Here is a 5,096-nt window from a genome sequence, read left to right on the forward strand (position 1 = left end):
ATATTTTCGATAAATATTGGCATGTCAAGCACAAGTTATGAGAATAACGAAAATACCACAACGCTTATTGTATTTGTATTCGTGCTATTATTTATATTTTTGTATTCATTGATAAAATTATATTTGTATTTTATAATTCACATTTGTATTTGTATTTTTCAGTTCACATTTATATTTGTATTTTGTAATTCGCACTTGTATTTATATTTTATACTTCACACTATCATTATATTTTTGTATTCGTTGATACAATTGTATTTGTATTATAGTTCATGTATTTGCATTTATATTTTATAGTTCGTATTTATATTTGTATTTTATATTTCACACTTGTATTTGTATTTTATAGTTCTCACCATCATTTATATTTCAATAAAATTTACTCATGTATTTTAAAGAACTATTTCGTATTTATATTTTATAGTTGACTGCACATTATATTTGTATTTTGTGGTTTCATTTTGTTTGTATTTGCTTTGTATTTGTATTCTATTTTCATTGATGAACTTGTGTTTTTTAAAAAATTATTTTATATTTGTATTTGTAAATTGACCACATATTGTATTTGTATTTGTAATTTCACTTGTTTCATTTATTTATATTTGAATTTGTAGTTGACAATATCATTTATATTTCTAAATAATTGAAAAAGAATTATAATTTTTTCCCTTTACAAACACTTGTATTTATATTCATTGATACGAATTGTATTTTACTAATACAAACTGAACAATATAAATATAAATGATAAATTATAAAAATATAAATGTTAAATTATATAAATACAAATGTTACATTTGTATCAAATGATACATATTTATACAACTTGAACCATACGCATACAAATGATACTTATTTATATATAAATACAAATGATAAACTTGACATACAAATACTAATGATACTTTTGCATAGAATGACACATTTCATATTTATATATTTTAGACATAAGTAAATACAATTAATTCATATATTTATTTGTATACAAATTCAAATGATAAATTGTATTCACGTCTGAACTATTCAAATACGAATAATAAATTTATTTTAAATATATAGTATGATACTAACAAATATAAAATATATAAAATATAAAATACGACACACAAACAAAAAATGAGAGAAAATAAAAAAATATAAAAAGATGAAAAAAAAGAAAAAAAGGAGAAAAATGAAAAAAAAAAAAAGAACGAAAACAGCAAAAAAAAATTTAAAAGGCCGTACAAAAAAGAAATAAAAAAAATAGATGATTTTGTTTTACTCTTTTTTCTGTTTTTTTTGTTCCATTTTTTTTTCTCATCTATATCTAGCTTCTATTTCTCCTTTTTTTTGGATTTTCTTTTTATGCTTATTTTCTTTCTCATTTTTTGTTTTATTTTATACTTTTTATATTTTTTTAAAATATGGCTACTCGAGCATAAGTCATTGATGATAACGCAAACACCACAATTACTTATCGTATTTATATTCACACCATCATTTATATTTTTGTATTCGCTGATACAATTATATTTGTATTTGTATTTTAAAGTTCACGTTTGTATTTGTATTTATATTTATATTTTGTATTTGTATTTGTATTTTATAGTTCGCACTTGTATTTTGTATTTGTATTTGTATTTGTATTTGTTAGTTGACCGCATATTGTATTTGTATTTGTAATTTCATTTATATCATTTGTTTGTATTTGAATTTGTAGTTGACAACATTATTAGTATTTTTAAAAAATTGAAAAAGAATATCTATTTTTATTTATATGAACACTTGTATTTATATTGATTGATATAATTTGTATTTTATTGATGCAAATTGAACAATAAAAATAAAAATAATAAATTATACAAATAAAAATATTACATTTGTATCAAATAATATATGTTTATATAACTTGAACCATATAGATACAAAATGATACTTGTTTATATACAAATATAAATGATAAATTTGAAATACAAATACCAACGATATATTTACATTGAATGACACATTGTAAATTTATATATTTTAGTCTCAAGCAAATACAATTAATCAATTTATTTATTTATATACAAATAAAAAAAGAACAACATACATACCCAGTGTTGGGATTGTTGGTTTATTTTTAGTGTAGATAGAACAACATCACAACAACAACAATAACAACATACCCAGTGTATTCCCACAAAGTGGGGTCTGTGTAGGATAAAGTGTACGTAGTCCATACTACTACCTTAGACGAAGTAGAGAGATTATTTTCGATAGACCCCCGTCTTAGGACAAATAAAAGTATAGAAAAGATAGAAACAACAAACAAAATGAAATAACATATCGATAGATAGTAAAAGAAACAAGACATATACAAAGTATCGATATACATAATCTATCAGAAAATCACAAACATCACCAAAATACCATGAACAAGAAATGACAAAACATGCATAACAATACGACTATAGGCACAAATACAAGTAAAACACTCCTTCCTACTAGCAAAGACAGACTCCTACCCACTAACCCTAATCCGCGTTCTTCGCACCTTCCTATCTAGGGTAATGTCCTCAACAAGCTGTAATTGCTTCATGTCATATCTAATCACCTCCGTCCAATATTTCTTTGGCCTACCCCTACTCCACTTGAAGACATCTATAGCCAATCTCTCACACATCTAAAGTGGGGCATCGCATGCCCGAACCATCTCAACCACAGTTCTTGCATCTTGTCTTCCACCAAAATTACTTAAACCTTCTCTCTAATACTCTCATTCCTAACCCTATCTCTCCTAGTAAGTTTACACATCCATCGCTGCATATTTATCTCCACCACCTTTAATTTTTGGATGTGGGAGTTCGTGACTGACTACACTCTGCTCCATACAAAATAGCAGGTCAAACCTATCATGATCCGAGACTACCCCTTAGTTGTAACATGGTGCTTAGGACCACAAGTGATCCCAAGCTAACCCATGTATTGGTATATTGCTTGAGCAATTGATTTAAAATGTATATAAAAGCTAAATTTATTGCGCTGAAGCATAATCATGAGAAAATTTGAATAAATATGATAGTGTAAAAGTTTACAACACAATAAATATAATGAAGGAACTTGAATTACATATATTGGCTTTGACTGGCTATCTGTGAAGCCTCTACTATACTGACTATAGGTAGTTGGGACATGACCCCCAACTATCCCTAATTAATATATAAGAATAATGAAAATAAAATACAGGAATTACAACTGAATTGAGTTCCCAAAATAAGAGAACTCATCACCTGTTGGCTGAATGCTGAGAACTGTCTGACCCTGGTGTGTGGGCTATATTTGGTACCTACATTATGAAGGAATGTAGACACAAATGCATATATGTGGTCAGTACTTTAAAATATTACTGAGTATGTGAGACATGCACTAAATCATGAAAAATACTTAATGTATGCTTTAAAACTGAGGACATAAACTATCTGCTAAAATACGCATTTAAACCATGGGTGTACGTAAAAGCTATAAGACTTAGTGATATTCCTAAATCATAAACTAAAAACATTTCTATAAACTAGGAAGCGGTAGAAACATGAATACTATATGTAAATCTCAAGTTAAAGCTGAATAGGATTTAAAATTATACTGAGGATCATGAATGAATACGAAGCATGAATGCATGAATATATATGAAACGAATGCAAGACTAAGTAAAGCATGTACTGAAATATTCTGTAAAACTGAATAACTGATAAACTAGACACTTGAGCATGCAAATTTGAGCTGATGTGGTCTTAATACTGAACTGAGACTATGGAAGTTAACATTTAACCAACATTTCCCAATCTGAGCTAATCAGGGTCCAACCTATAACCCTAGTTGTAAGGGTGTCAATACCTTGCCACGGGTACTGACGCTGACAGTATGGATCCACTATGCTGATGTACCGAAGGACTAGGGTGTCAGTCCTCTACTGGCGGGTGATATCTCATAACCTACACTGGCTATGTAGTTCTGGAACTTAGAGACTTCTACTAAAGGTCTCAGTCTTCTACTGGTAGAAGAGCCTTTATCCCTAAGTTCGCTCGGTGCTAAGTCCTACTCCCAACTTAAAGACACTAAGAAAAAAGCTAGTACATGCACTGATAACGGATATGCTTAAGTCATGATATTTTGAAAATAATAGTGCATGCAGAATCTGAAGTAATCATGGACATATAAACTGATGTATTTAGCAAGATGTAATACTGGCAAGTGCTCATTATGACAATGTTATAACTTTATGAGATGAACATGATATGACTAACATGAATTCTTGAAAAATATAACACGCAAGATCAACTAGGTATCGGGTTTTCATAACCCACCAGCACGGCAAATAATGTAATTAAATATGATGATTATATTGTAATGATTTGATAAGATATTTCATGACTTAAACTCAAGAACCCAACAATTTCATCAATGTATCGAATCATCATGATTAAAGTATGAGCGAATATCTTAAGTTATGAGGAAACACTATTTCATGGTTGAATTCAAGAATTACATGGAGGAAATCATGGAATTTATACTTTTCATGGAACCTTAGTTTATGGAATTCATAAAATTCATGAATGAAAATTGTAATTTTGGGCATGAAGATGAAAGGAGATCCTTATTGAATACCCACATACCTGAGTTTTTTGAATTCTTAAAGGAAAGCATGAATTTGAATCCTTGAAAGTTGAATTTTTTTGAATAAGAACCCTTGTTTGGTGTTCTTGAGGATTTGGGAGAAGAGGGATTGTGTAATTGGTGTCTTTTAGGGCATGGGATGATCAATTCACATTACTATTAGTTATAAGATAGTTTAGGACGTAAATGACTAGGTTAGCATAAAAAAACTGAAGGGAAAAGTGGATTTTAGCATTTCTGAACAAGGTCCATGCCACACTGCTTATTGCGGAGCACAAGGTTCATGCCACGCTAAAATTGCGGACCCTCACTGGTTCCTCACAAAAATGTGCATAACTTTTTGCTCAGGTATCAAATTAAGGTAAAATTAGATGCATTGGAAAGAGGACTCAATTTTCTATAATTTGGTAGGTATTAAGATCCAAAATTACATATATTAAAGAAGTTATACATGATCAAAG

Source organism: Capsicum annuum, chromosome 9, assembly GCF_002878395.1.
Source record: "Capsicum annuum cultivar UCD-10X-F1 chromosome 9, UCD10Xv1.1, whole genome shotgun sequence".
Taxonomy (NCBI): Eukaryota; Viridiplantae; Streptophyta; class Magnoliopsida; order Solanales; family Solanaceae; genus Capsicum; species Capsicum annuum.